Here is a 12,050-nt window from a genome sequence, read left to right as displayed (position 1 = left end):
CAGTTCAGCATCTTTTCCTCCACCCAGTTGGATCGATCGGTCCTCCTCGCCGGTCCGGATGGGAATATTGGACGGTACCCCGGGCCCCTCGGATCTTTGCTCCCGGTCCCTGGGCGTCCTCCTTGGCCAGTCTCCTGGTTTTCTTTCTCCTAGGACGACAAAGGAAAGTGGCAATACCTATTCATAGACATTTCTCCCCCACTATTGATATAGTGGGGTGACATATACATTTTATACTTTAATAGACATAGCATTCCAATTTTGAAAAACAAGATATAATTCGGAGACAGTGGCTTACAAGCGTCATAATATTTTAGAGACTATATGTGGGATATTTTAGGGTTGGAACTGAATTAATCTGGAGCGGTCCCCTCTGTTATTGCAGAGGACTCCTCCAGTTGCTGCAGAGTGTTCCTGGGATGGCAACACTTTAGCTGATTTATATGTACCCACTTGTCTTCCCCTTCCGCCAGACTACCTTTGGGGATGCGGATCTTATACGCTACAGGGGAGATCTTGTCTATAATTTCAAACAGTCCCTTCCATGTAGGCAAAAATTTTCGCTGTTTGGCCTGGTTCCTTTGGAAATTGTATAGCTAGACACGGTCCCCCACAGTATATTCCTTCCTGGTGGTCTTCAGGTCGTAGTGGGTTTTCATGCTATCAGCTGATCTTTCTAGATTCCGCTGAGCATAGGCAAAAGCATGCTGAAGGTGTTTCCTTAAATTCTCCACATACTCATGAGTTGTAGAGGCATTTATCAGTGTCTGCTCTTGGGTCCTGTAGAGCAGATGCTGGGGAAGCACCATCTTGCATCCGGTCATCAACTCAAATGGTGACATTTTAGTTGCAGGTGAAGGGGTAGATCTGATGGCCATTAGGACCAGAGGTAATCGGATATCCCAACTTGGCCCAGAATCTGCCACAAACTTTTTTAATATGCTCACAATGGTTCGGTTGTATCTCTCTACTGCTCCAGAAGAAGCTGGCTAGTAACCAATATGTAGCTTCCTTTTAACCCCCAGTATCTCCCACATCTTTGTCATTACCTCGCTGGTGAAATGACTACCTCTGTCTGACTCAATCCTTTGAGGTCGACCAAAACGGGAAAAGATGTGGTTAATCATCAGGGCAGCTCCTGTTTCTGCCTTGCAGTTTGGGGCCGGGAGACATTCCACCCACTTGGTAAACAAGCATGCAACGGTCAACATGTACTTGTTTCCTCTAGACGAGCGAATTACAGGGCCTACAAAGTCGATTTGCAAATCTGACCATGGCAGTGTCATCACCCTCTTTTGGAGAGGTGCACGGTGTGTGAGGGATGATGGCTGAAACCGTGCACACACAAGACACCCCTTCAAGTATTGGTCGAGATCCTGCCCCATGTGTGGCCAGTATGCAACCTCTCTTAAGATTTCAAGTGTTGTATGAAACCCCCTATGACCGGCGGTGGCCGCATCATGGGCGTGACTTAACATCAGGCTTCGGAATGAGGTAAGAACCACCCACTGATCATGGCCAGCTTGGGATTTCCTTACCAACAAACCGTCTTTGATTCGGAACATTTTTGGACATTTCATCAACACTCTTAGGTCCTCTTTCCCAATGTAATCATTATCCGTCAGGGAAAAGTTCTCAGGGTCCTCAAGGTGTTGGTAAAACTTACCAATGATTGGATCCCCCTTCTGAGCTGTAATTAAATCAGCATCAGGGGTCTCCTTACTCCATTGTGCAGTTGAAAGATCATTGTGAGCATTTGTCTGGGACCTAGTGATAGCAGAGACCTGGATTTCCCCCAACAGGGACTCTATTACTATTAGATCCCCTTGGATGGCCCCGGTTTTGGCCAGCTGATCAGCTAAGTCATTTCCAGTTTTGTCTGGTCCCTCTACTTTGGAATGACCCTTGATCTTTTTCCAGTAGATGGTCATCCCATTCAATGTGACCAGACCATCAATATTTTGGATTAGCTTCCCATGTTTCAGGGGTTTGTTATTAGCACATAACATGCCTCTGGTTTTCCAATTAACCAGGTGCTCCACGAACCCGTTCCGTACATAATCCGAATCTGTGATTATGACCAGTTCGTGGAGTTGATGTTGGACAGCAGTGAAGATGGCCTGATGCACAGCCATCAATTTGCCACCTGACTACTTCGGGGACCAATTTTGTATCCAGCAGAGGGCTCTGGGAACTCCTTCACCCATGCATTCCCTACACCAGCCACCAGTTATTTTTCCCCGTTGTTGTCAACATGGTACGAGCATCCATCCACATAGACAGTGGGCATTCCCTCACACTTGTCTTCTTCAAAGACTTTGTGTGGGGAATTAAGGTATGCTTCCATGTTGTCCTTGATTTTTAGACTTTCGTCCTCGAGAAAGATTTCTCTGGCACAATCATGCAAGTCAGCCAGACCTTGCGCGAGGGGACTCTTCTTGTTTTGGCCATATCTGACCTCCACAGGAAACCCTTGCATTGACAGAATACAGGAAGTAATTCGGGAATTACTCACATTTCCGGCCCGGATTCTGTCACTTTGGAGATATTGCAGAGGCTGGTGTGGAGTCTCCACTATGATGTGTTCCCCCTGGATAAACGGGCGGTAATTCTTCAATGCCCACACCATTGCCAGGAGTGCCTTCTCACAATCGTTGAATTTTTCCTCCACAGAGGATAAAGTTTTGCTCGCATAGGAGATTACTTTATTGACCTTGTCATGCTTTTGGTATAATACTGCCGTCAAGCACATATTGGAGAACCCAGTCTCCAGGAAGAACTCCTTGTTTCTGACAGGGTAAGCTAGGCAAGGCGCTTGTGAGAGGCTTCTTTTGAGTTGTCTTACTGCCTCGGATTGTTCTGGACCCCATTCCCACTTGACCCCCCCCTTCAATAGATGAATCAGGGGTCTGGTGATCTCTGCGTAGCCCTCAATGAACTTTCTGCTGTAATTAGTCAGTCCAAGGAGGCTCCTTAGTTCCTGCAGAGTTGTGGGATCCTTCAGTTTCTGAAGTGCTTCCACTTTCTTTTCTTGGGGACAGAGACCCTGAGGAGTAATCTCATGCCCCAAGAAATTAACACGGGTTCTACACCTCTGTGCTTTCTGAAAGAAAAGTTTTGCTCCGGCGGCCCTCAACTGTGTCAAAACATAACGGATCTCCACGGTTCCTCCACAGATGAACTTTTGATGAGGACATCATCTACATAAGCCAGGTTACACCTTGCACCCAGGTGGGGCATGGCCTTATGTAGGAAAATGTTGAATTCATTGCCGGAGTTGAGGTATCCGAAGGGAGTCCGGGTCCATGTGTACTGCTGGCCCCCAAAGGTAAAAGCCAGTTTGTATTGGTCCTCCCTACTGACAGGCACGGTCTAGTATCCATTGGTCAGGTCTATTGCTGTGAATACCTGTGACCCCTGGATCTGGGCCAGCCCTTGGTCAATGTAGGGTAGAGGCCATCGGGAAGTATGGATTCGTTTGTTGAGCTCCCTAAGGTCGGCGCAGAGTCTCCACTGGCCGTTTGGCTTCAATATTCCCAGCACCGGATTATTGAAGGTGCTGTGTACTGGACGGATTATTCCCCGGGACTCAAGGTTCTTAAATATTTCACTAAGGGACTCCATGGATGCGAGAGGCAAACGATATTCCTTCACAAACACTGGAGTCATTCCAGGGTCCGTGGGAATTGTTGTGTGGATGTCGGTGCGACCACAGTCATATGAGTCTACCGCAAATAGATCTTGGAAATCCAAGAAAACTTTCAACTTTTGCTTCTGTTCCAGAGTCACGCAGACATCAGCTAGGTTGACCCTCTCTTCCACCATCTGCCTGAAGCCTGGAAAGACTTCTGGTTTGGCTATCGCAGCGGCCTCCTCCAGCTGGGTGGAGAAGTCCCTGGTCAGAGTGCTGATTTGGGCTGGAGGCTTCAGGTGGGAAAGGCAGCCCTCATGGAACTGGAAAATCACCTCATCCCTCCTGAAGTCACAAGTCACATCTTCCTTACCATAAGGGCAAGAAGTGTACACCAGGAACTTCCCCCCATGCTGTGTGAAAATCCTGTCTGGTGTTGTGTTGTCATCACTGTCACTGTCAAAACAGTCCTTGGGGATTGGTCCTAACAGTTCATTTCCTAGATCAATGGAAAAATGTCGGTCATCAACCGCCATTCCAATAATGGTGCCTGTGGCTAGAGTAATACTCTTTAAGTCGCTGTTATCCACCTCTATTGGAATGGTGTCATGTTCTATGTTGACTAATGGAGTTGGGTTTACCCCCAACCCTTGCTGTTGGAGAGAAGCATTTAGATGTATGTAAGCATCAGGGTTTTTCAATTTTTGTCCTCTTTTAACTTTCACTTCTAGGGAGAATTGTCGGGTCCTTTCTGGGATGGTGACTTCCTCTTTAATCTGAATTTCAACTGCATAAGGTAGCAATTGAGCTGACCTAAATGCTTTTTCTGGATCATCAAAGCCCATGGGATTATCCGCTAATCGGGACCAAGCTTTGAAGTTTATTAGGTCCAAACTAATGGCAAAGCGATTGAGAATGTCACTGCCTAAGTAAAAGGCGGCAGTGACATCTCGCATGACCCAACAATTATGGACTATGCTCTTGTTGCCAATGGAGATTTTGAGCATACACCTGCTTGGCAGGAGATGTTTCGAATTGGGTGCTTCCAGGTCCATTTCCTATTTGTCTATCAGTTTGAATGTGGGAATGGCTGGATCTTTTGGGAGTTGGCGGAACATGGCTTCGCTGATGAAGCTCTTACCGTTGTTCACACACACTCGGGCGAGAACAGAGTCCTTCCCATCATTTAACTGAACAGGGATGAACTGCTCTCCAATTTGCTGAATATCAGCCAGGCTCTGAGCTCATTTCACCTCTTTCTGGACTATAGGAGTGGGAGTGTCTGATTGTGGATTGGTAAAGAATTTCAGAGTGTTTCCTTCCAGTGTGGAATACCACCTTAAACTGGAAGGAAGGTTGATTTTCAGAAATAGAGAGGACCCCCCATCACCCGTCCGTTGTCCTACTGCTAATACTGTCACATCTGGAATCTGGCTATTCTGGAAGGGAAATTCTACTTGGTCAGATTTTTGTTCAACCATGTGGCAGGTGCCGTTTAAACTAACATGGTTGACACTCTGTTTTAATTTTATTGGTCGGCTAGTCTGGGTTAGAGGACCTTGTTTACGCAATCTATTAGGGGTGACAACCTTCTCAGGAGGTCATTCACGAGTAAACAAGGGGTGCCCTCTGGAGTCACTACTATGACCGGGTGTTTCACCTTGTGTCGCCCAATTTTGATGTCCAAATCTGCAGTCCCCTCGACAGGAATTTCTACCCGTCAAAGTTCTGCAGTTGTCCAGGAAGAAAGGTGAGAGGAATACGGTAATTCTCCCCCCTTCCTGCATTTAGTTCATCAAAGGCCCTTTTGGATAGAAGGGTAGCTTAGGATCCAGTGTACACCAGTGCCGAAATTTTACCCTGCCCCTGTACTTGTACTGGGGCATGATATCTTCCCTCCTTCTCCTCAAGGGGACACAGATAATGCACATTTTTGGACAACTGGTGGGCTAACTTTCTGGTTTTGGACATTGCTAGCGAAGAGATTTGGGCAGAATTCTGTGGAGAGCATGGGGAATCTGAAAGAAAAAGTTGGCAACTGGAAATGGTTTCGGGTTCTGGGCTGCCCCCCCCCTTTTTGGAGGCAGTCATCAGGATGGGTTTGACCCATGGTATTTTGGTATTGTCGGTTCTGGGATGAGATGATGGGTGGCGGTAGCTCAGTCTCCACATCTCCCCAGTCTGAATTGGCATCCCTTGAGACCCATTTTTCCTTGGGAGGAGTTCCACCATCTCTGAAGGAGAAGATCCTTTTCCCAGGATCTTCTGAGGATCCCTCTCCCTCAAATTGGAAGACCTGTACCTCCTCCACAAAGTGGGTCTGTTTGGGTCCTTTGTTTCTCCTACCTCCCTCTGCTCCTTGGGAGGCAGGCTTTCAGGGGCAGGAGATTTTGTTTCCGGTTCCTGGTTTTCCAGGGGCTGTTTACAAGTTGGGAAGGAAGCTTCCTCCAAGGCTTTACACTCCCCTTCCCCTTGTGTCTCCTCCCTGGGAACCGGTGGGTTATCGGGGTGCTGCCCCCGTCATTGTTCTGGAGCACCAGGTCCAGAGTTTGGGGCATTCTGCGGTGGCATGCTCATCTGAGGGTTCTGTTGAGCCCTCAGTATGTGACCCAGATCCCGTGCCATATTTTGGACCTGGCGCTCTAACTGAGAAACCAGCTCAGGCTGATACTGGGCTCTATTTTCTCCCCTGGGCTGATCCCGGGAAGGGTAGCTATCCCTTCTCTGGTAAAACCCTGGGTTGGGAAGATTCAGTTACCCCTCCACCCTTGGCCTCCACTCTCCCGGATTAGGTTGTCTGGGCTCAGGGAATTGGGGAAAGAAGGATGGATGATTTTGGGGCTGGAAATTGGGTGGATCCCTGGGGAAAAAGTTCTGCCCAGGATTTGGTGAATTTCTGCCCTCTTGGGGGACATTAGGAGGGAAGTTCCCTGGGTCAGGTGCTTGGCAGGATCCCCCCCTTCGGCTGGAGGAGTCCACACATAACCCAGGATGGGTCGGTTTCCCTTGTAGCGGGGACTTACATAATCAGGGGAGCGAGGGACCCCATTTGTGGGACTACCTCCTCGACTCCCTGTCTGTGACTGGCCCGAGGGCCTTCTGGGCTGTGAATTATTTGGTGCAGGCAGGTTTTTAGGCCCCCCATCTCCAAATCTAAAACGGGGGCAACCTTTACCTCTGCCACCTTAGCAGCAGCAGGGGTGCTGTTGGTTTTGGGGGTTTTCTGCGCATTACTTTTATTTTCTATGGGCTTCTGCACCTCATAGATCCGGGTAGCCTGTTCAATGACCCAGTCTAGTGACCTCTTCTCATGAAAATCTCTCACTAGCTGGGTCATGATGTATTTGGGCAAGGCATGGAAGAAAGCATTGACAAATTCTCTGCTGTCCGTGCGCACCCTTCTGGTGGTCTGTGCAAAGGCACGCTTCAATTCTTGTATGAATTCTTGTGGGTCCTGATCCTCCCCATATTGCAAATTGTAGGCTGCCTTGCGAGCCTCTTGAGGATTTCTATGAACAGAAAAATGTTTCAAGATGGCCGCCCTATATGCAGACCATCTTGAATGGTTTTGGTCCTCCAGCCCTGCAAAGAAACTGGAGTATTCTGGGGAGAATGTCCATTTGACGTACTGGATGCAGCTACTGCTGTCCTTCAAATGGAAAGACTCCATCATTTGCTCATAGAGCTCCAAGTGTTCCCAAACAGAATACTTGGCGTTCTTATGATAAGGCGTGATGACACTCCTTATTGCCTTTATTTGTTTCAATGGGTCCTTAAGCAAGGCCCTTTTTGCCTTATTGGCCTTTTTGGTTCGGGTCACCCTGGTCCATTCATCCTCTGACTCCGAAGCACTGCTCCCAGAGGTGCCCGTCTGATCTTCCAGGTTTTCCCGGATTCTGCGAGCCTTGGAATGGCTGGCAGAATGTGGGGATCTGGTATCCTGTGTCCTGTAACGCTCAGAGGAGCCTTCTGATCCCTCCTTGCTGCCACGATTTGATGGGTCCCCCCCCCACTGACCTAACTGGGCAGAGGTTTTCAGGATGCCCTTAATGGGCCTACGTTCCCCACTAAATTGCACTGTGCTTGGGTGCCCATGCCCGGATGCCCGCCCCTCCATTCCTGGGTGGTACTGGCCTATGAGCCCCATACTTTTGGCTGGATAGTAATCTGCCATTCCTGTGGCCCTGTGCTCATGCGCGCCAGGGGACATGGGGGTGGCAGAGTCCGGGGACTGGGAGAGATGAAGGCCTCTGGTACTAGGGCTCCTGAGGTTATGCTCAGGAGTTTCTCTTTCCCAGCGAACCTCATCTCTATCCGCCCCTGCTCCCTGTTGCAATGCAAGAGCCTGCGCTTTCAGTTCCTCAGTTAAGGTCTTACTAGACTCTATCAGTCTCTCCTGCATCGCTACCTGTTGCTGGAGCCTATCATTGTGCTGGCAGAGAGCCTCATTTTCTCTCTGTGCCTCCTGATTGGTCCTGGAGTATTGGGCCAGTCTATGATGCAGGAGGGTTACCTCCTGAGTCCCATCCCTACTGGCCTGCTCCTTTCTTGCCGGAGCCTCCTCCACCCTCCGGGTGTGCACTAGCAAGTCGTGATGCTCTTTTTGGAGGTCACCCAGCCCCCGGAGGGCCAGGTGATTTTCTTCAATTTTTTCTTTTAATTGGCAGACTTCCTGGCCTAAGGTGTCCCTTTCCTGACTAAGAGTCTGCATCTGTGCCGCTAGGTCATCCCTTTGCCTTTGAAGGGCACCAGCTTTCTGGCGCTCTTGATCAAATTCTGCCTGGGTATCCAGGTCTTTCAGGATCAGTTTATTGCTCTCTGCCTTTTCCCTATCTAGGTGGCTTTGCAGGGTGACTACCTGCTCACTCAGAACATGCCCTATTGAAATCTAATTGTTGCTCCAGCTTTTTCTGGCTCTGCAGTAGGGAGTCCAAACTGTCTTGGTGCTCCTTCTGCAAGGCCAGAATTCTGGTATCCTGGTCAGCCTTTTCCTGTTGCAGGATATCCATATCCTCCTTTCTTTAATGATGTACTGTCTACTATAATTTTCTCCTGGCTCCTGGCTCCTGTGCAGCCTCTGCTCAGAAGAGTCCAGGTCAGATTGGGCCTTTTCTAATGCCATCTGTTGCCTATTTGCCAGATCTTGGCCTTCAGCACATTTGTCCTGCATGGCTCCCATATATAGATACACATATGCCGCTATCCTGGCAATCTTGTTGTGTTCATCTTTGGCCTTAGAAGCCATATATAGTTCACTCAGGGCCACATGTAAGGGACCCTGATCTCTCCACATATCTGACCCAGTTGTAGTGACCTGTTGTGTGATCGCCTGCAACCATAAATGTTGGTCCTGCTCAGACCATTCACCTCTCGCAAACAGTTTATGTAAGAGGTGCTCCCTAGCTATCTTCATATCTATCAAGGTCGTCATTCTGGAATTTGAGTTCCTTCCTGACTTACAGAAGTTTGTATTTTATTTTGCAAAACAGACCGTTTCCTTAGAGCGTTCCTTTGAGGAGTGCTTTACAGCGTACCACAGCGTTGTGATCCGACCGGATGTATGTATCCCGTCAGTTAGCACACTGTATTAAGCTGCACAAGTGCTAAATCTAACCCAGAAGATCCGGCTACGAGCCCCCACTTTGTAAGTGACTCCAATCAAGCAATCTCACTAAGTCGGTGCCTTGTCTGGGATGCCCAAGGGAAGCCCTTGTTTATATATTTTTATGGCAAGTTATAATCTGGATGATGAACCCATGTATAACACCCCTCTCTTAGAATCCCCCTGACCCCACTGAGCCAAGAAGTAGATTTGTTTTGCAAATTTAAAAGGTTTATTTGAAAAATTAAAATATATATATCACACTTTTATAATAAATTAATAATTGATATCACACTTATGAATATAATGTTGATCAACAATGGGTAATCTGACACTAGCACACCTCTTTACAATCAATGAGGAGTTGGTATAGGATGGATAAGTCAGCGAAAATACTTTTATGGTTTCAAGGGAAAAGCAATGAGGAATGAAATGCAGTACAGAAATATCTTGATATGATTTTAGCAAAAGATAATATAATCACTTTTTCTCTGGCAATTCACACCCCCCCCCTTATGCAATGTAAGAAATGGAAGGAGGAGCATACAGTTCTCAGGAATGCAATCAAATAAAATACGAAATTCAGTTCCCCCCCAGCAAGCTTAGAGGAAAACAGGTAGAAGTTTGAAACACAGGCAAATTACTTTAATGTGGTTTGCAAGGAAGTGAAAAGGTGTTAAAATTGCTTTTAATTCCCTCTAGAGATTCAGGGTAGGTGATGGCTACTTTATATTAGTTCAGGCTCACTTTAGCAATGCTCTATGAGTAACTAGCAGGTTAAACAAATTTTAGCAAAGGAAAGCAAGGAGCTGCTGACTTTTTTACTGGAGAAGAAATCAGGCCAAATCGCAAATCGTGGTAAAATTTGCGAGTGCGTGAATCGTGCTTACGGCAAAAGTATAAGGAGTAGCACGTAGGTTCTTTGGAAAGCCTAGAATCTCAGCTTTAAAATGAAAGTTAAACCACGTTCCTAGGACAAACGGGTCCGAAGATACAGACAATTTAGTAAAGGTAGTTTTTCGGATTTAAAGTAAAACTCAGAATTACAGGTGACAGCTTGCAGCTTTAGAATGACAGATGACACGATTACTAGGAGGCAGTTCTACTTAGGTCAAAATAGTTTGGATTAGATTATCATAACTAAGAGATTGGGTCCTGCACAGTTCTGGCGGATACTCACTCCTAATTTTGAAATGAATGGGCCTCTTCACGGATCTGGTCAACTGGACTGGACTTCGGGCGGTTCTGCTCACAGCGTCTGGGTCACCTCTGCTCTGCTGGTCTAGCCTCTCTGGACACAGCGGCCTCTGGTTCTGGATACTGCTCTGCTTTCCGGTCCGGATCAAGTGGATTCTGATGTAACACTGCTTTCTGGGTACTGGCAAAAGTTCTTGGCAAAGAATTCAGACAGCTCGCCCGGCTGTAGAATAGTTGGCAAATGATTTTAAGGATGCTGAGGCCTGCTGAGAAGAGTTCTCAGTTTGTGGGGTTAGGCCCTTGCTTTAAGTTCTGAAGTAAAGTTCTGGTCTCTGGAGATTGATAGATGTGAAGTCTGGAGTCTCCCGGCAGAGCGTCCCGCAGAAAATGAAATTCAATGTCTACCTGGGTTTCAATGTTCCTTTTATGTGTTTTGAAAGTGGGTGTGTGCGTAGCATCACTAAGCATGCCCCTCTCTTGATTTGATAGGTCAATAGATTCTTTGGTCCCTGATTTGGGAAGGGATAGTGTGTCAGAGTGATGTAATTTTTATGGCCTCCAGAAAGAACACTCCCCTGTCATCTTTACACACAAACCTATTTCTGATCCAAATACATATTTCCCAGATACACAGTTGTTTGACATCATATACACACATCATATATTACTTAAGATAGTCCCTGTTCTGACTCTGGCGTTTCTAGGAGCTTGGGTTAAGAAATGGCAACTTATTTTCGATTTTAGTGGGTTTTGCAACATTGGTTTTTCATCAAATATTATACAAAGGTACACCCCCCTTCTCCAAATATCCCAGTAAATTTCCAGGTCTCTAGCTTAAATACAGTGTCTACAATATTCATAATTAGCGGGGTTTTGCCCCAGAACATCAAACAAATTGGAGTTTGGTCTTGAATTGTGGGCACAGTTTTCATTTTAGGGATCCCCAAATTTCACATTTCTGTCATCTGGTTACAAAGAGTTATCAGTGTTTTTATGAAACATATATTTGCCTTCAATTCAACTCCCCAAAGTGTTTGGGTCCGCCTCCAGAAGTCTGGGTGGCTCAGTGATCACATGTCTCTCCTTGCTGGCAGAGGGCTGTTGACAGGAAACATTCAAAATTAACATACCCCATTCAAGGGAAAGAGTCTTTTGTGTGGGCTCCAGCATGCTGCCTGGAAGTCTCTCCTCAATCAATCAACAGGGTCATGTGATATCCTGCCTCCTGGTGTGAATCTCTGAGGTGAGAGGCTTCCCAGCCTCTTGAAGCTGTTAATGAAATCAGCCTGCCTCCTGGGAACAGCAGGTGGCTAAGATTTTTTAATTAACCAACATGCTTTGAAGTCCAGTTAGCTCAAGACACAGTTCTACTGTCATAGTTTAGACCGCTAGCGCCGGCTTGTGGAAATTGTCGGTACTGCACCCATTTTCAGGATTTGTCTTGAATTAATGTATTTCAAACAGGGGATTTTACTTGAAAGTACTATCCAGGTTCAGAACATGGCACTGGTGTGGTTCTGCAGTAGAATAATTTTGTGCCCATAATTTTAGCCATATTTGACCTTAGTAAAATGGATTTTTGAACAAAGGTCTCCGGTATTAGCTATCTTGCAATGTTTG

The sequence above is a fragment of the Ambystoma mexicanum genome, chromosome 4p, assembly GCF_040938575.1.
Source record: "Ambystoma mexicanum isolate Mex_15411 chromosome 4p, UKY_AmexF1_1, whole genome shotgun sequence".
In the NCBI taxonomy this organism is placed as follows: domain Eukaryota; kingdom Metazoa; phylum Chordata; class Amphibia; order Caudata; family Ambystomatidae; genus Ambystoma; species Ambystoma mexicanum.
Note: the sequence above shows the minus strand (reverse complement) of the source record.